The sequence below is a fragment of the Choloepus didactylus genome, chromosome 6 (genome assembly GCF_015220235.1).
Source record: "Choloepus didactylus isolate mChoDid1 chromosome 6, mChoDid1.pri, whole genome shotgun sequence".
Taxonomy (NCBI): domain Eukaryota; kingdom Metazoa; phylum Chordata; class Mammalia; order Pilosa; family Megalonychidae; genus Choloepus; species Choloepus didactylus.
In genome coordinates, this window is record NC_051312.1 from 93,808,810 (window position 1) to 93,828,732 (window position 19,923).

Here is a 19,923-nt window from a genome sequence, read left to right on the forward strand (position 1 = left end):
TGATAATTGTTGAAGCCAGTTTGAGTGGGGGTTTTCTATAAAGCATCCCAAGGTACCGCACCTCACTGTAGACAAGTCTTCACAAAAATTTACTCTTACTACTTTTACTTTTCACCCTTATTGTTGAGACAGGTCCATGTTAAATACTTTATAACTTCACTTAATCCTTACAATAACCCTGAGTTGTAAGTGTTAACCACTTTATAAACCAACTAGTCAAGGCTTGCACAGTTCTCTCAAATGCCAAATGCCTTTCCAGTAGCCAGAGAACAGTAGCTTGTTTCACTGTGTTCCTGCTTAACCAGCATGAATACCTCTTGCATTCCCAGTGTCTGTCCGTGTGCCAGGAGTTGCCAGAGGGAAGGTGAGAAGGAAATCCACCCCCTAAAAGCCTGGTTAGGCGCCATATGATTCTGAGGCTGCTCCCTCAAGTATTGAATGGGATGGGATAATAATACCTGCCTTGCAGACGCATTATGTGGGGGTGGGCTGGGGTACACACTCAGTCTCTCTCCAAGGAAATGACACTTCTCTGAATATAATCATTCCTGGATATTCTGGTTGGCAACTATCTTGCACCAGTCACTGGGAACCAGTGTGAACAAACAGAACTACCCCTGCTCTCACAGCATTTCTCATCTAACAAGGCAGACACGCTTGGAGGTCTTGCCCCATGTTAGACCCAGGCCCACTAAGGGTTGTGGTCTCTTCTGAAAATCACTGGCCAGAGTTGCTCCCTTCCTCAGGGATGGGGCTGTGTCTGAGGCTCTGCCCCCTACATTCCTGTTTTCTGGTCCCTTCTGTGAATGACAAGCAGATGATACTCCCAGCTGTAAGCGCTGACTTCCTCTCAGAGGGCCCCCTGCAGCCAGACCAGGTGTCATCAGCCTCAAGGGGGAAAGCTGGGCCCTGCCCCTGCAGCCTTCCCCACACCCGCAATGGGGCCTGTAGCCTTGAGATGCTTTCGCACTCTCTCGGAACTGTTCCTCCTCTTGCTGCCCATTTTCCACCCAGCTGCATGGTCCAACGAGCCAGCCAGGTCTCAGCTTACGCATTTCCCTCCGAGGGGCTTATCCAAAAGGCAACAGATGGCTCTCCAAGCCAGAAATTATTTCCTGATGCCCAGCTGAGATGTCCTAGGCCCTGCAGTGCCCACTGGTGTTAAATCCTTGTTTCTCCTGCTCTTTAGAAGCTTGTTAGTCTCTTAGGTGTTCTGGCAAAGTTCTTGAGCTTGGGCCCCTTTTGAAAACAATCATGTGCAAAGGACGTCAACAGAAATTTTTTTTAAAGAAGATAACCAAATGGCCAATAAGCACATGAAAAGATGCTCCACATTATTAGTCATTAGGGAAATGAAAATCAAAACCACAATGAGATATGTCTTCATGCCCTCTAGGATGGGTACTATTAAAAACCAGAAAATAAGTGTTGGCCAGGATGTGGAGAAATTGGAACAATTGTACATCATTGGAGGGAACATAAAATTGCACAGCCACTGTGGAAAACAGTTTGGCAGTTCCTTAAAAAGTTAAACATACAGTTACCATATGACCTGGAAATCCTACCTCCAGGTATACATCCAAGAGAATTTAAAACAGGGTCTCGAACAAACACTTTGTACACCAATGTTTATAGCAGCATTGTTCACACAGCCAAAAGGTGGAAACAATCCAAGCGTCCATGAATTAACAAATGGCTAAACAAATGTGGTACACTCATACAATGGAATATTATTTAGCCATAAAAAGAATGGCATTCTGATACATGCAACAACACGGAAATAAGCCAGACACAAAGAGGAAAATGTATGATTGCATTTTTCTGAAATATCTAGAATAAGCAAAGTCATGGAGATGGAAAGTAGATAAAAGGTTACTAGGGGCTGAGGGCAGAGGGAATGGGAGTTACTGATAAATGGGTACAGAGTTTCTGTTTGGTGAGATGAAAAAGTTTTGGTAATGGATGGTGGTGATTGTGGTATAATGTTCTGAATGTAATTAATGACACTGAATTGCACACTTAAAAATGTGTTAAAATGGCAAATTTTGTGCTCTTGTCACCACAATTAAAAAATAGCAACAAATCCAGCCCTGTGGACTGTCCTTGCTGGTCCCTCTTAGGAGTCTCAATGTCAGCTCGTGCAGTAAACTGGGCTGTGCCTGAGGACTTTGCTCCCTGGGACCTTCCCTGAGGCCCTCAGCACCTTATCAGCCTCTGGCCTTTGCTTGGGCTGTTCCTTTTACTGGCAATATCCCTTCTTCCATCTGTTCTTGAAGTCCCAGTTCAAGTGCCACATCCTTGGGAGGAGGGGAGAGAACTCACATTTTTTAAGAGCCCTCTAGTAGGATGGTCCGCAAAATCTCACAGCCTTTACATATTCACCAATTAATTAACTAAACAAGTACCCTGAAAGTCACACATCAGGCCCTTGTCAAGCATTGGGGATAGATCAGTTGAACAAGGCCGGCACAGACACAGCCCCCAGAAACTCACAGTCTATGGGAGCACCCATGTGTGTAAAGCACTTTAAATACATCATTTCACCACAAACTTAGGAGATGTCTAAATACCTGCTTTACAGATGAGAGAAGCCTCTGCTGATGCTTCATATTGACTGAATAGTGCCCCTCTGCACTTTCATTTTACTTGTTCACATGTGGCATCCATTGATCAACGTGCTGTGGGTGCCTATGAGTGCCAAATCCTGTGCCCGGCACTGGGGACACCGATGAATGAGTCATGGCTCTACCTTCAAGGAGTGCACAGTCTAACTGGGGATTCTGATGAGAAAACTACTGAATTTAGCCCAATGTGAAACATGCTAGAGACCAGGGGCCTCCTGAAGGCAGGGAGAGGCCTCATTTGTGCCAAGCCAGTCAGAGGGGAAGGTGCTCTACCCAGGGGCTGTTCACTGAACCAAGAAATGAATTAGAATAAACAGCCTCCTGACTCTGGCTCTTTCCACATCCCTCTGGGCCCCAGTTTTCTCATTTGGAAGATAAGGGGATCAGGCTTTGGAATCAGATGGATTTAAGTTCAAATCTGATCTCTGATTTTTACTTTGTGATTGTTAATAAATTATTTAATCTCTCCAAGACTTAGTTTTCAAAAATGCAAACTAGGGATGTACCATACCTACCTTCTTCTATCAGTAGGAAGTATAGAATATTGTAAATGAAGCCTGACAGTATTTGGCAAAGTAAATACCTAGTAAATATTAATTTCCTCTCCTCTGAAAGATTAGATCTCCTTGAGAGTCTTGAAAAAGACAATTTTGGTGATATAGTTTCCCACCTGAGATGATAGCAGGATGAGTGGTGTGGACAGCATTTTTCATTGCCTTTTAGAATCAGCGCCTCATAACTGGATGGGACCTTGAAAATCAGCAACTGTCCAACTCCTTACCATACCTGCCCTCCCACTTCTCCCCTGATGCCTGAATCTCCTCTACAACATGGCCTCCACTGCCATAACTCCCGTGATCAGGAGCTCACCACTCACTCTATAGGCAGCCTATTCCCTTCTGATTCAACTCTGGTTGCCAAAAGCTTCTCCCTTCTAATGAGTCAAAATACTATATGAGGACTATAACAACTACTACTAATCATAGGCAATACAGCATGGTGATAAAGGACAGAGAGTCTGGAGCTGAGCTGTCCAACATGGTAAATTAAATTAAAATGAAATAAATAAATTAAAAATTCAGTTCTTCAGTCATTCTAGCTGCATTTCATGCGCTTAGTAGCCCCAAACTGCTTGTGGCTACCATATCGGACAGCATGGATTATACAACATTTCCATCATCACAGAAGGTCCCATTGACAGTGCAGCTCTGGGACCAGATTGTCAGGAATGAGATCTTGGCTCTGCCACTGACTAGCTGTGTAACTTTACTTAGGTTACTTAACATCTCTGTGCTTCAGTTTCCTCACAGGTAAAATGGGGATCAAAATGTTGCATGCTTCACCTGGCTTCTGGTGGGAATTAAATGAGTTAATACGTGCAACATGCTTAGAACTGAGCTGACTCTATAAGTGTTTGCTTATTAATAAAGACTGTCACTGGTTTGGCACCTAATCCATGCCAAGTCCTGTAACAGGCATTTGATGTATACTTGCTATATACACATTTTTTTTTCACAACTGAACAAGTATTTTTGCAAGTTAAAAGATAAATTGCTGGGTCAAAGAACATGAATATTTAACATTTTAAAAAGATAATGTAGAATTGCCTTCCAAAAGAGAATGTATGGACTTACACTTTTACTGATAATGTATGAGATTAGCAACCTGAGCAACACCGGATATCTTAACACTTTTAATCCTAGCCTATCTGATAGATGTAAAATATGTTACAGTCATTTTAATATTCATTCCTTTAACTATTAGTGAATTTGAGCACTTTCCCTATGTTTGTTGGATATTACTCATCTGTGAACTGCCTATATATGTATGTCCTTTGTACACTTTTTTCTTATGAGGTTATTTTTCCTATTTATTGACTGCTAGGTCTTTCTGTATGTTAAGGAAATGAATACATTTTATATAAAGCAAATATTTTTCCAGTTTCCTTTGATGTTGCTTATGCTGTTTTTTTGCCATGCAGAAATGCATAACTTGAATTTTTCAGGCCTTTACTTTATGGTTTCTTGGTTCAGTGATGGTCAGCCAGCTTCCTGAATCACTTTCCTGTCATCAGGTCTCTCTAGGCTCCTCTGGGTCTGAAGTCCAGTGAAGAAGCACATATAGACAAAATAGAGGCACCAGCCCTGCACTCCCTGCCATGGACATTCAGGAGACCCTCTGTATTTGACAGGACCTTTTTCCTCTCAACTTTCTGGTCTCCTTCCAGGGTAGATCAGGAGAAGAGCACAATTCCTTCGAAAATTTGATTTTTCATTTTGGATACAATGGGAGCAATTCCATCTCTTTTGCTGAAGCTGTCCTTCCGCCTAGATTGGAGAAGGAGGGATATGGAGGCAGTGTGGAAGTGACAGAAAGAAGGGAACCTGTCTTTTAAAATTTTTACTCTGTGTGCTCATGACAGCCTAAGCAAAAAGCATCCTCTCATCCCCATATTGACTATGCCAGGCTCAAAACTGTATGCCAGGACCTTTTCCCTTCCTTCCTGAGAGAATGGAAAAATGGGGGTACCCTGAAAACATACATGCACTGCTGAAACTGCTGAACCCCAGCAGACCCAGTGTAGGGCCTAGCATCTCTCCGAAGAAGAGAAGAATTTAAAAGTTCCTCAAAGAACTCCTGGATTTTAGAAACTTGGGTCCACTGCTCACAATTGTATAGTTTGTGTGCCTGGTCTTAGATGTCTTCTTTTCTTCCTTCCTCCCCCTTTTCCACAAACATTTACTGATCACCTGCTCTGTGTCAGGCACAGACCAAGATGAGGAAGATCATGTCCCTCCCTGCCTTTTATGAGTTTATGGACTTGGGTGTGATGGGAGAGTGGGGGCAGGGGTAGGGGAGAATGGAAGCAGGCTCCTAACAGTATAATCCTGTGGGAGGGCAACCCAAGAAACTGGAATCACTGAGGAGGTGTACCAACCCATCCTGGGTGGATCATACATGGTTTCTGGAAGGAGGTGATATTTGTTGGGTCTTAGAAAATGGGGACAAATTGAGATGGGGTGGCAAGAAAAGGGATACAAACTTTTTTTTTTTCTCTGCAACCCCAAATAAGAAACACATTTTGCATCTCAGCACAGTACACACATGTATGTATCTTGGTTTCATCATCTGTAAAATGGGAATAATAATAATAGTAGTAGCTACCTTTACTGGTATTAAGTCATTTTATACATGAAAAGCATTTAGAACAGTATCTGGCATATAGCAATTACTCAATAAATTATAAATAATTGAAGAAAAAGTTTTAAGAAACAAAACTTAGCCTTACCATATGTCGTCGTCTTATCAATTCTGTCGTATTCTATTTATTAAAAAGTAATTGCTAGTCATGACTTAAATTGATCTCAAAGCCCATTGGGACCTTGGAGAAAGAACTGAATAATACAGACTAATTAATAGTAAGTAATTAAATAATGACTTAACTTGATTGACTGGCTCAGCAACTACTCTGGAACGCCACAGACCCATCTGAATTTGGCTTGGTATTTGAGGCTTGTCAGGGGTGGCAGAGAGATGGTCATTCATGGGTCTCATAAGACAGCCAATGGTGCCTGGATTTCTTCTGCAGTGGATGCTGATATTCACCCATCAGAATACATTTGCATTCCCACCCTCACTGTCTCATTTGACCAAAAACCCAAGTTCTTGCACTCACAGAAAGAATGAATGGGAAGGGAAACGGGGAGGGATAGGATTGGTATTTTTCAACTTATTAAGAAGAGTAGAATGGCACTTCACCTTTATGTTTTCCAATGGAACCAAACAATAAAAAACAAGCTTACAAAATAATTGAATCAAAGTTACATCAAGGTTGGCACTCAGTCATAATAACCTCCCTCAAAATAAAGTTGAATCATTAGGTATGGCAAAAATATGAAAATTTAGAGTGTTCTAGGAATTTCTAATTTGGCAGGTTTTTTTTAAGGAATGAACTGATATTTTTGAAAGTTCATTAAAATGCACAAAAAACTTCTATAACAATTAAATATTTTAAATTTTTCATAAGGAAGAAAACTGATATTAATTAAACACCAACTATATTCCAGACACTGAGCTAAGTGACTTTATATCTTATTCTCATAAAAGTTTCATCCCCTCCTTGATTATAAGTAGGATTATCCCCATTTTCAAATAAGGGACTAGTGGCTTGGGGAGATTATATGGGCACTTGTCCCACTGTAAGTGGATGAAGGACTTGAGCCTGGGTATTAGCTTTTTAGATTACTGGCAGTCTGATTTTATGCAAATCACTTAACGTCTCTGAGCTCAGTTTCCTCAACTGTCAAATAAAGACAATTATACTCCCTCATAGAGATTCTGAAAGGGTTAAATAAGATACAGGATATAAAATACATAGTCCAATGTCTGGGCCACAAAAAGGTTTAATATATTTTAGAAATAATAAGAACTATTATCTTATTGTTCCTCCCTAGCATATTATTTCTCTATCAATTATATAGCCTATTCTAGCTGGGTATTTTCAGAGGCTCAGTCTATCTATTCCTTAGTGATGATGATATAATAACTGTTCATAACAGCTTTATTCATAATAATCCCAAATTGGAAACACACTAAATCCCCATCAACAGGTAGAATGGATAAATAAATGATAGTAATTTATACAATGGGAGGCTCCACAGCAATTAAAAAAGAAAATCCAAAACTTCTAGTGTATGTGACAAGATGAATGAATCTCACAGATTTTCAGATTCATTCCTTTTAAGTGAAGGGAGCCAGACACAAGAGTACATACTGTATGCATTTGTTTATCTAAAATTAAAGAGCCACCAAAACTAAGCAATATTTATAGAAGTTAGAATAGTGGGTATCTCAGGGGGGTGGGTGCATGAGGGAACCTCTTAGGTTTGTTGAAAATGTTCTATATCTTGATCTAGGTTGTGGTTACAGAGATGGAGACATATGTAAATTATTATTGAGCTGTACACTTAAGTGTACTTTACATACTTTAATGTACGCATGTTATTCATCAAAAAATTCTTGCAGGGGAGGGGGAATAAAAATGCAAATTTAAAAAAATTGATAAATGAAAGTACACTTATTTAAATAAAAGTAATTTTAAAATAGTTACTATTTATAGACCACTTTCTATACAGTTGGCATTGTGAAAAGCACTTTATATTCTGTAACTGATCTAATCTTCACAACAACCTGGAAAGTAGGCACTATTATTATTTTTATTTAATAGATGAGGAAATTGGAGGTAAATCAGATTACATTCTTTTCCCCAGACCACCCACCTACCTACTAGGCTGTGAAGCCAGGACTTGGGGCCAGGTCTGTGGGTCTTCAAGGCCTGTGTTGTTACTCCCTGACAATTCAAGGGACCCCCGTGTAAGGTGTGGGAACCAGCCTCCAATATGGCCCCCTATGACCCTCGCTTTCTGGAATTTATACACTTGTGTAATTCCCTCCCTCACAGTAGAACGCACCCATGAATCCAATTTGGAAATACAGAGTTTGACTTCTAAGGCTAGGTCATAAAAGGTATTGTTGCTTTTTCCTTGTGTTTGCTTAGATCACTTGCTCTAGCAGAAGGCAGCTGCCATTTTGTGAGGACATTCAAGCAGCCCTGTGGAGCGGTCCACATGGAGAGAAATACGGCCTCCTGCCAATTAGCTGGCTGTGTAAGTGAGCCATCTTGGAAGTGGATCCTCCATCCCTAGTCAAGTCTTCAGATGAGTATAACTCTGGCTGAGAAGTCAAACCAGATCAACCAGCTAAGCTGTTCCCAAATTCCTAACCCACAGAATCTGTGTGAAATAATGAATGTTTATTGTTGTTGTTTTAAGCTGCTAAATTTGGGGGTAATTTGTTACATGGGAAATTGATAACTGATACATAAGGGAAGGGCCATTTAGGATTAAATGGGGAACAGCATCTCACCAATGAGCTTATGTCTTAAAGGAATTACAAAACCAATAATCTCAGCCCTGCTGGAAGGCCAAGATTCAGGTGGCTATTCCCGTCCCTATAGCCTGGTTTTTGGTTGTTCCCTTGTCTTTGTGATTTCCTTTTAGCTATTTATTTTTATGCTATATTCATGTAGCTAAGGCTCAGACCTTAGCCATAGCCTACTTTAGCTGTATCTTCTTAACTTTGATCCTGCAGGTCTGAATGATGCCAAAACTTGCAAAGAAGAAATTAAAATTTTCAACCTGTTTACTGATAAATTAGCAGTACTGGAGACACAGAGCATATCAAAAGTTCAGCTGTGTTTGATACCAACTCTCTTCATCAGTGTCAAGATTTGTCTGAATCTGTTAACATAAACCAGAGGTTAAATTTTCATCAGAATTTAGCTTTTAAAGACCATGGAGGAATCAAAGGACTTTGGAATGCACCTAGAAATATTTTCGGCCCAGATCTTCTGTCTCTAGGCAGAGGTTTTAATTGTGTTCAAAAATTTCCAGAGTTGGAGACCCACTCACATATTCTTTGGTAGCAATTTAAGCTTTCCACTTTTTTTTTTTAAATCCTAATAATTAAATGTCTCTTTCCATCCCACACAAATTTCTATTGCTTTCATTTAAGCTCACTTTCTTTTGCTTCATCTTTTGAGAACATGAAAAACAAGTGTTAGGAGGTCTCTTCAGAGAAACCCTTCATATATTCAGAGAGTAATTAAATCACAGTTCAGTCTTCTCATCTGCAGGTTAAATCTGAAGTTCCTTTAAACTAACTAACCTCATAGGGATTTTTCCATTCCTTTTTCCCATGTAGGAGCCTCCCTGAACACTTTTCTTAGCTGCAGTGCTTAATGAACATGGCAATGGTCTAGTGTAGAGTACAAAAATGATGGCATTTGCTCTTCGACTGCCTTTATTAGATCATAAAATCATTTCAGAATTTATCTTCACAGTTTTAGACTCATGGATATGTTAGAGGTATGCTGGGGATTGAATCACTTACCCTACAAAGGACATATTCAAGTCTTAATCCAAGTTCCTGTGGGTGTGAACCCATTTGTAATAGAACCTTTTGATGATGTTATTATTAGTTAAGTTGTATCCAAATTGAATCAGGGTGGGTCTCAATCCATAAGTCTGGAGGCCTTGTAAAGAGAGCAAACATGGATGCAGCAGAGAAAGCCACAGGAAGGAGAGAAGTCAGAGGAAGCCAGAAGAGCGGACACAGGGAGAGAGATGGACATGCGACGGGAGGAAGAGACGCAAGCCAAGGAACCCCAAGGATTGTGGCCAGCCAGCACCAGAACACTACAGATCCCAGAGGGCAAATGTGGCCTTGCAGACACCTTGATTTTGTACTTTTAGCTGGCTAAACTGTGAGCCAATAAATTCCTGTTGTTAAGCCAACCCATTGTGTGGTATCTGTCATAGCACCCCTGCCAAACTAAGACAAGGTGTAAGAGTTGTTTTATCCCATCCCCTAATTGTTCAGCTGAGGAAAGTATGGCCGAAAGAGGACTTGCTCAAGGTCACCAAGTGACAGGAGGCTGAGTTGAGCCTGGAACCAGGTATTCTGACTTTCTGTCATGTGCTTTGCTAGTCTTTCATGCCCGGCTTGGGGTCACTTGGGTATGTCCTCCCACCTGTGCTGAGTCTTTATTTTCTTATCATCTCTGACAACACAGGACCTTGAGACTGGTGCAGACAACAATTTCCTGTTCGTAATAGTGAAGAAACTGAAACAACTGGAGCCCTATATTCCATGGAATATTCTGAAGCTGCTAAAAAGAATGAAGAAGATCTAAATGTGCTCTTAGGAAGAGATCCACAAGATAAACTGTTAAGTGAGAAAAAAAGTCACAGAACAGTAAATAGAGTGTATGATTCAATTTGTGTTTGGAAAGATATATATACATATACATATGAGTCTGTATTAGAAATTTCTAGAAAGATACATATAAACTGTTAATGATGGTAAAGACTTTTACTTTTCATTTTATACCCTTTAGCACTGTTTGAATTTTGAACCACATGACTTTATTGCCTGTTTAATTTTAAAAATCATAGAAAAGTTTAAAATTTTAGTGCTGAGACTTTCATTTTTTGCTTTTCACACTTCTAAGTTGTTTGATTGTTTTCAACTAGCATGTATTACTTGTGTACTTATAAAAAAACACACTAAAATTAAATACACATTAAAAATAATGCTGCACGTCTGTACACAGGTTCTGTAACACTGCTTTTAAGATACAGAGAGATGATATTCTCTGCACTAATGAGATCAGGTCATGACACTGCAGTAGTTTCTGAGATGGGGTAAGGTGTGTGTGTGTGTGTACCAGGCACAACTGTAGTTGTGCAGAAGTGGGTTTTGGCTGTCACTATGACTAAAGAGACTGCTATTGGCACTTAGAACCCTGGAACTAGGGACGCTAAATGTCCTGCCCAAAATGACCATGGTGCCCGGCTTAGAAACACTGGCAGGATATTTAAATGTAGAACTTTTAAATGTCTCATGTATTCTCTCATTTGAACTTCGTAGCCCCTTTGAGGTTAAAAAAAAAGTATTCATTTTCTTCTCCTGTGCAGAGGGAGGAAAGACCTGGGAGGTAGGTAACCCAATGGACAGAAAGGGAGAATTCCTTGAGAAAGAGGTAGATGGTAACAGGACTGGCCAAACAACTGAGAAGCAAGTGCATCTGTTGAATGCTCATCCATATATGCACTGTGCCAGGCCTCTTACAACTCTCAACACATTCAATAGGGTAGTATCACCCCTATTTCATGCCTTGAGGGGTAGACCACCAGCCCCAGGGCACTTGGCTACTAATTGATGTGGTTCAAACCCTGCTCTGTATGACTCCAAAGCCCTTGCTCTTTGTACCTCCCCATGTGGCCTCCTTCACAGCCACGTGGGGAGACCAGGTGGCACCTGGAAGCAATTTCTCCTCTGGTTTCCCCCCAGGACTCAAGCTACTTTGGTAGGGAATTCATGGTGGAAATTAACCTCTGTCTGCAAGGGCTAATTACACAGTCTAGAGTAAAAAGAGCAATATGGGCCTGGACCAGGCAAAACACTGGTTCCCTTTCCCTCCAACACTGCCTGTGGAGGCAGTTGGAAAGGCGATGGGGGGAAGGGGAAATCCCTGTTCTATTTTGAGAAAATACTTGTGTCTGATTATTCAATAATATTATGCTATAATGCTGGGACAACTATGGATTTTCTCTAAATTTGAAAAATTGTGAGCCATTAATTTTTCACTCTTAAGGGAGAGCTATTCCAAAGGAATTTAATTCCCTGTGTCTTGTGGTGAGCAGGAGCCAGAGTTATTGCCAGCTTCTCTTAGGAAAAGAACAGGAATTCAGACCTGCAAAAACCTGACATCAAGAGAGGCTAGGGAGAAAGAGCAAACTTCTAAAAGGATTTCTTCCCACTGACTCTGGCTTCTCTGCCATTGTGTTCTCTTAGGCAGGTTAATTAATTTTTTCTTACTTCAGTATTTCATACTTTTACCAGTCTTAATATTCTTATGACTCCTCTCAGGTATCACCTCTTCCAGGAAGCCTTCCCTGACCATTTCAAGGGGTGGTTTAGGGCCCCACAAATCCCCAGCATTGCCCTCTGTCCTGTACTTATCAAACTTGTCACAGGACTGTGTCTCTGATGGGCTGTGTGCTTCTTTAGAACAGAAAACTTATCTCAGGATCTCATATCATTCACCTCAGGATCTCCATGGCTTAAAACAGGGTGGGCATGCAGTAAGGGCTCTGACTTCTGGATACATGGTGGTGTGTCATCTCATTTGTCCTGCCAAAGTCAGTGTTTGATGTGAGCAGTCTTCCCCAAAGATGGGCAAAACCAAAGAACTGCTTGGCCCCCTCTTAGCTTCAAGCTTCGGGGTCTGCACGGCAAGGCATCATCCTCCCTCTCTGGAAGCTGTGGCAGTAGAGGACTCTACTGTATGATACTTAGGAAGAGCTAGAGCTCCAGAACATTGTATTCCTGGCTTCATGCCTCACTGGCTGATAAAGAAATAGGTTGTGAAAGGGAGTTAGAGCAGCGTGGTCAGAAGCACAGCTCTTGAAATCAATCTTGAGCGGAAATCCTAGCAACATCACTTACTATCTGTGTGACATAAGGCAAGTTTATTGTTAACTGTTTCCCCTTTCTGTTTCCTCATTATAAGTCTTTAATTAGGTGTGTATAAAGGGCTTACTACAGTACCAGGCATTAAATAAGCACTCTAAATTGTAGTTTTAAATTTTATTCTGGTGAAAGAGGTGGTGTGATTTCCACATGGGTTGGTCTGGGCCCTGCTGCTTCTTACTAATTGTCTGCTTAGATGCCCAGGATTTGATAACCAACCAGACTTAGTCTCATCTTCATCATTCATTCATCACTTCATTAATTCATTCTGCAACATTCACTGATCAACTACTGTTGGCAAGATGCTGCAATGTGCTATGACTGCCTCAAAGCTGAAGAATCAAGATGGATTCCCAGCCATCAAAAAGCTCAAAATATAGCAGGGAGATGACGTACAAACATAATGCTCTGGTCAAGGCAGAGTCACGGTGGAGCTGAACGTAAGGTGCTAATGGATCCTGGAGGAAAAGGGAGCATTATAGATGGAGAAATCAGATTATGCAAAAGGGGGATTTATGTCTTTCTGTAGTTGCTTTTAAGATTCTCTCCTTATAATAGATTTTCAGCAATTTTATTACGGTTTTTGTGTGTGTGCTGATTCTGGGGGTTTCCTGAAGTTTTCAAATCTGTGGGTTCATTATTTTCATCAAACTTGGAAAATTTTCAGCCACTATTTCAACAAATTATTTTGCTCCCATCTCTCCCTTGTCCCTCCTTTTATGACTCTAATTACAAGGTTGTTAGACAACTTGATATTGTCCCACAGGGTACTGAGGGCCTGCTCAGTTTTTTTTTTTTTTGGCCTTTTTTCTTTTCTCTCTCTACTTCAGGTTGGATGGCTTTTATTGTCCTCTATTCATGTTCATGGTTCTTTTCTTCTTTAGTGTCTAATCTGCTGTTAAACACATTCAGCGAATTTTTTCATTTCAAATATTATTTTTTTTAATTCAAGCATTTCCATTTAGTTCCATTTGTCTATTGAGACTCACTATTTGCTTGCTCATTACATTCATATTTTTCTTTCACTCCTTGAACACACACACACACACACACATATATATATATATATATAATAGCTGTTTTAAAGGATTTATCTGTTAATTTCATCTCTGTCACTTTTGAATCTATTTCAATTGAGTAATTTTTCTCTTAGCTATGGGTTCCATATCCTCTTTCTTTGGATAGATAGCAATTTTTATTGTATGCTGCATATTATGAATACTAGAATGTTCAGGGTCTGATTTTATTGTCTTCCTTAAAAAAACGCTTTAGTTTTTGTTTGCCTAAGCAATTAATATACTTGCAGATTAGCTCATTTGTTTCAAGGCTTATTTTTAAGTTTTGTTAGAAAAGGCCTAGAGTAGCCTTTACATTAGAGCTAGATTAACCCTATTCTTAAAGCATGGCCTTTCTGGGGTCTCTACTGAAAGCCTGGAGTGTTCAACAAAATCTCTCTACTGTGGATGTTTGAAACTCAAACATCTCTCAGCCTTGTGTGAACTTCATCATGTAGCTGCTAAAATAGTCGTTTTATTCCCCCGTAGTTGTTCTTTCTCCAGTAGATGTTCTTTGTCCAGCTTTATCGAGTATTTCCCTGGACATGTGAAGCTTAATATTAGGCCAAAGACTCAATGGGACCTCTATGTAGGCTTCTGGAACCCCTTTTTTTCTAACACCCAGCCCCACAAATTTCAGATTTTTCAGTGGTCCTACACTTGGTAAGATGGCTATGCTCCATTTGGCCTTGTCCTACCCGAAGTTTCAGAAAGTGCCTCTAGGCTGAAAGCTGGGGCAACCACAGGGCTCATCTTGTCTGTTTCCTTTTTGTAGGGGGCACATAGTCTTGTGCTGGCTTTTGTCCAATAATTAAAAACAGTAGTTTCACATATTTTTTTCCCAGTCTTACAACTGTTTACGGTGGGATGGCTACTCTAGATCCAGATATTTCATCATTGCCAGAAATGGAAGTCTAGAAAATGGAGAATTGGAACAGTTACTTAAAGAATGGCTAGGATTGGGACATGAGGCAATGAATGAGCAGATTCATTCCAGACAGAAGAAACAGAATGAGTAGCAAATATTTATTTAGGCCTTTCTGTGTGTTATGCACTGGGAATTTGTTAGTGAATAAGACAAATGGAGACATGCCCTAATGGAGTTTACAGCTTATTCTGATCTGTGATCAGTTCAACCATTCTCTGGATGCCTCCTCTGTGCAAAGCACTGTGCTGATGTAGGAAATTGGTGTTATGAAGAAGAATAAAACACAATTCTTGTCTTCAGAGGGTTCATTTTATGTTGTGGGAGACATAAATAAATAGTTACTTTCAACATAAAGTAGTGAGTGAGATGACAAATTTATACCTAGGGGGCTATGGTTTCCTCTATGCTGTGTCTCAAACAATGAGTAAGTGCTAACCAAGGGTAGAAGAGGTGCAGTAGAAGCAGAAGGGGTGGCAGTCAATGGCAACAAGATAATCAAAGACACAGACACACAAGGTACCTACAGGAAACTGCAAATATCTCAATGTGGCAGTATGAGATGAAACTGGAAAATAGCTCTTGAGGGGACTTGTGTGCCATGTAGAGAGTTTAGATTTTACCTTGAGGACAATGGGAGGTGTGCCAGTTTGAATGTATTATGTCCCCCAAAATGCCATTATCTTTGATGCAATCTTGTGGGGCCAGTCCTATTAGTGTTGATTAGATTTTGGAAGTCTCTGGACTGAGTGTTTCCATGGAGATGTGACCCATCCAACTGTAGGTGATAACTCTGATTAGATAATTTCCATGGAAGTGTGGCCTGCCCATTCAGCGTGGGCCTTGATTAGTTTACTAGAGCACTGTATAAGCTTAGACAGAAGGAATGAGCTTGCTACAGCCAAGAGGGACACTTTGAAGAACGCACAGAAGCTGAGAGAGGAGCTGCAACTTACAGAGACATTTTGGAGATGGCCCTTGAAAGCAGACTTTTGCTCCAGAGAAGCTCAGAGAGGACAAACACCCCAAGAGCAACTGAGAGGGACATGTTGAAGAGAAGCTGCAGTCTAGAGAGGAACATCCTGGGAGAAAGCCATTTGAAACCAGAACTCTGGAACAGATGCCAGCCACGTGCCTTCCAAGCTAACAGAGGTTTTCTGGATGCCATTGGCCTTCCTCCAGTGAAAGTACCCGATTGTTGATGCCTTACCTTGGACACTTTATGACCTTAAGACTGTAACTTTGAAACCAAATAAACCCCTTTTATAAAAGCCAATCCATTTCTGGCATTTTGCATCCTGGCATCATTAGCAAACCGGAACAGAGGGCCATAGAAAGCCTTTAAGCAGGGGACTGACACAGTACAAATGCCTATCCTTGACATCTCCCAGATGGCAGGAAAAGTCCTGAAAATCCAAGGAGGATTTTTGTAACTAGGGAGGGCTGTTAGAAGTTAATTTCACCAGGAATTCAAAGGTTTCTTGTAAGGGCCATTTGGACTTACAAAAACAAATAAACAAAAAATCACCACTTACAAACTTTTGGGTTTAAATCTTGCCAAAATAGATGTAGAAAAGCAGAAAAATGCAGCAGGTGAAGATCTGTTTCAGGAATGAAAGAATCATAAAATTTCAGAGCTAGAAGGCCCTTGAAAATCATCATGTTCTTCACCTAGTTTTATATAGTACAATGGAGGCAACTGAAGCCCAGAAAGATGAGAGGAAGAGTCAGGGTGGCAAAAAGAGCTTCTGGGTTTTGGAGTTAGGCAGACCTGAGTTTGAATCCTATCTCAGCCATTTACTAGCTCTCTGGATTTTAGTTTCTTCACCTACAAAATGGAGGATATCAAAATCTACCTTGCTGGATTGAAGTAAGACAAATATAAAACAGTGGAGTGGTTCCTACAGAGACTAAACAGAATTTGCTTATGTAGAGTCATCAGCTCCTCAGATGTTCATTTGCTGAACTGACTTACATGGAGAAAAGAAAGACCACGAGGAAAAAAGTTTTCTTGGGAACAACTTGAAAAACTGGGGATTAAAGATGACTTTAAATTCTTTGTCACTATCCCTAACAAGATGTGGGTTTATTTTCTCTCCCCTTGAATACTGACTGGCTCTGTAACTATTTTAACCAAAAAAAGAAGAAGAAGAAGAAAAAAAAAAGGCAGTGTAAGTGAAGTGATGCTATCCTAGTTTTGGACCTAGACTTTAAGAGAATTGCTAACTTCTGCTTTCTAGCTATGTTTACTCTTCAGATCCAGCCATCATGAAAGGAGCCCCAAATAGCCAAGTGGACATACTACATGAAGAGACAAATATCAGCCTTCTAGCCAGCCCCAAGAAGGCACCAGACACTTGAGTAAAGCCATCTTCCATGTTCCATTTCCAGCCACCATATGACTGTAGCCTCATGAGAGACCCCAAATAGGACTAGCAGAACTGCCTAGTCAATGCACAGAATTATGAAAAGTAATACATGGTTGTTATTTGTTGTGGACGGTTTGTTACAAGGCAAAGGACACCTATAAAATATAAGGGAGGTTTGCTCTCCTGCCTAGGACCAGGGTCAGGTCTGAGTCTTACCGGAGATTGGAAGGAGCTGTTAGATTCTGGACCTAAGCAGTGTTGCTTTGGGGTGAAGGCATAAAGATGTAGCACAGAGTGGGGTCAAGGGTCCTCTCCCTCTTCCTCTGAGGAACAGAATGTTTATTGTCTAGTGCAGAAAGTATGTCACTTTGGGGTCAGCCGCTTTGGGACTACTTAAGGCTAGCCATCTGGGCAGAGGAATTGTGTTCTAGTGGAGGCTCCCGCTGTGAGGGCAGAGGCATGGTGCCACCTTCTCAGTAGCTGTAAGCAGAGTATTAGCAAGGAGCATGGTATGAAGGGATCAGAGCAGACTTTACATTGAGCTCATTTGAGGCCACCTGGGGGAGACTTTGAGGTAGCTGGAGGTCCTGTACAAAAGTGGGGGGAAAATCCAGGAAATCTGCATTATTACCATCAGCGTGACCACAGGCTGATGAGGTCTGGGAGCATTCAGGTTCTGTAAGAAAAGCTCCTAAGCATAGTACTTGGCACATGGTAAGTGGCCAATATACGATAGTCTTTATCATTAGGGAACTGACCCTAATATCCAGGATCAAAAGGACCTACCAGAACAGACCAGCACTTTCCCCCCATAAGAAACTGCCGCTTGTTTACTACTCAGGGTTATTTTAGAGGCAACCGCAGTCATCTCAAGAATGCAGAGGTCAGACTACTCTCTGGAAACTCAGGGAAATCCTGTCAGGCTCCAAAATTGACATATGTGAGTACGTATTTTGGCACAGAAGATAATACTCAGATTTGGGGGTCATGAATCTCAAGATCTTAAAGCAAAGGCTGCCTTTCTCTGATGGACAGTTAACAGAGGAAGCTGGAAAATGAAAATGACCTCTACCCCTTTAAGAGTGCTCAAAATATGCACCATAGTTATATTTCAGCCTACACATAAACAAAGTACAGCATCCTTCAGCAGATTGGTGCAGGGAAAAATCAGCATTCATGTAAATGGGAGAAGAGGAAAGGCCCTGAGCTTCAGCATCCATAGCTGGAGTTTATCCTTGTTTTCTTTTTTTCCCTTCCTGAGCTTGGCTTTTGATGAATGTGAGGACCCAGTTAAAATCTATAGGCCTCAAAGCAGCAAGAGAAAGCTAAGATGACTTTGTTGCTTAATGCTCAAGGGAAACTTTTTCAGACTCCACAGTATGGTAGAATGGGCAATGAAAGAAAACTAAGCCGGAATTTTGTTTCAGCCACTTTCAAGCTGGATGATGCTGGGCAAGTCACTTAACCTCTCTGAGCTTCATTGCCTTTAATTTTGAAATGAGACTAACACTTATTCTGCATAGTTCACCTAATAGTTATTATATATATACATATATCCAAATGAGAGCATGGATATAAAGGGACTTCAGAAACTATAGGAGGAATTTCAAGCTATGGTTTAGTAAAGAGGATGGCAAATCCTCTCCTCGCAAAAGAAACTATAAAATTGGATAAAACTGAAAAAAATATGACCATTTCAATGCTTTGAAAATCAATCTGCTTCAAGACCTTGTATTAGGAGGCCACTTCCTAGACTTTACACCCAAAGCACAAGCAACAAAAGAGAAAATAGATAAATGGGAACTCCTCAAGCTTAGAAGTTTCTGCACCTCAAAGGAATTTCTCAAAAAGGTAAAGAGGCAGCCAACTCAATGGGAAAAAATTTTTGGAAACCATGTATCTGACAAAAGACTGATATCTTGCATATACAAAGAAATCCTACAACTCAATGACAATAGTACAGACAGCCCAATTATAAAATGGGCAAAAGATATGAAAAGACAGTTCTCTGAAGAGGAAATACAAATGGCCAAGAAACACATGAAAAAATGTTCAGCTTCACTAGCTATTAGAGAGATGCAAATTAAGACCACAATGAGATACCATCTAACACCGGTTAGAATGGCTGCCATTAAACAAACAGGAAACTACAAATGCTGGAGGGGATGTGGAGAAATTGGAACTCTTATTCATTGTTGGTGGGACTGTATAATGGTTCAGCCACTCTGGAAGTCAGTCTGGCAGTTCCTTAGAAAACTAGATATAGAGCTACCATTCGATCCAGCGATTGCACTTCTCGGTATATACCCGGAAGATCGGAAAGCAGTGACACGAACAGATATCTGCACGCCAATGTTCATAGCAGCATTATTCACAATTGCCAAGAGATGGAAACAACCCAAATGTCCTTCAACAGATGAGTGGATAAATAAAATGTGGTATATACACACGATGGAATACTACGCGGCAGTAAGAAGGAACGATCTGGTGAAACATATGACAACATGGATGAATCTTGAAGACATAATGCTGAGCGAAATAAGCCAGACACAAAAAGAGAAATATTATATGCTACCACTAATGTGAACTTTGAAAAATGTAAAACAAATGGTTTATAATGTAGAATGTAGGGGAACTAGCAGTAGAGAGCAATTAAGGAAGGGGGAACAATAATCCAAGAAGAACAGATAAGCTATTTAACGTTCTGGGGATGCCCAGAAATGACTATGGTCTGTTAATTTCTGATGGATGTAGTAGGAACAAGTTCACTGAAATGTTGCTATATTATGTAACTTTCTTGGGGTAAAGTAGGAACATGTTGGAAGTTAAGCAGTTATCTTAGGTTAGTTGTCTTT

The 19,923-nt window shown here is 40.6% G+C and overlaps 1 protein-coding gene across 1 annotated transcript in view; it reads right to left on the minus strand.

Moving 5' to 3' along the window:
- The window catches only part of TENM4 (teneurin transmembrane protein 4), a 771,745-nt gene that overhangs the window by 322,393 nt on the left and 429,429 nt on the right, over positions 1 to 19,923 (minus strand). The gene's annotated exons all lie outside the window — the stretch shown is intronic.